Raw genomic sequence first — 591 nt, forward strand, 5'->3', positions numbered from 1 at the left:
ACGTCGAGGGGCTGTTCCGGGAATTGAACCCGGGACCTCTCGCACCCTAAGCGAGAATCATACCACTAGACTAAACAGCCGACGAATCCCGCAGGTGACCTTCCACAGCGCACCCCCACGCAACCTGCCCTGTCCTCCGCTAGTCACCTCCTCCGCTGCATCGCACTATTTTCCGACACGCGCGGCCCGCCTCTCCCCTGCAAGCCACCTCCCATGCGCTTCCTCCTCTTCACCTCCAAAACGGCGCTCCCTCCTCTCCGAACCCCCTCCCTCAGCCACAGCGACCGCCTCCCCAGCCGCTCCAACTGCAGCCCACCCACGAACCAAAGTGTCGTCGCCGCACCAAAAACGAGCAGCGGAATGCACCGAACACAACCACGCCCTTGTCCTCGTGCTGCAAGCTTCCATTCACGACCCGTCAAACCACCACACACAACCCACCTCGGTTTGGAGGAGGCATCAGCATGAGCAGTTGCGGCGGGGACAAAATGCGCAGCACTTGGTGCACCCATCTGCCACGTCGAGGGGCTGTTCCGGGAATTGAACGCAAGACCTCTCGCACCGTAAGCGAGAATCATACCACTAGACTGG

Source organism: Eimeria tenella, genomic scaffold, assembly GCF_000499545.2.
Source record: "Eimeria tenella Houghton genomic scaffold, Eth_scaff598, whole genome shotgun sequence".
NCBI lineage: Eukaryota > Apicomplexa > Conoidasida > Eucoccidiorida > Eimeriidae > Eimeria > Eimeria tenella.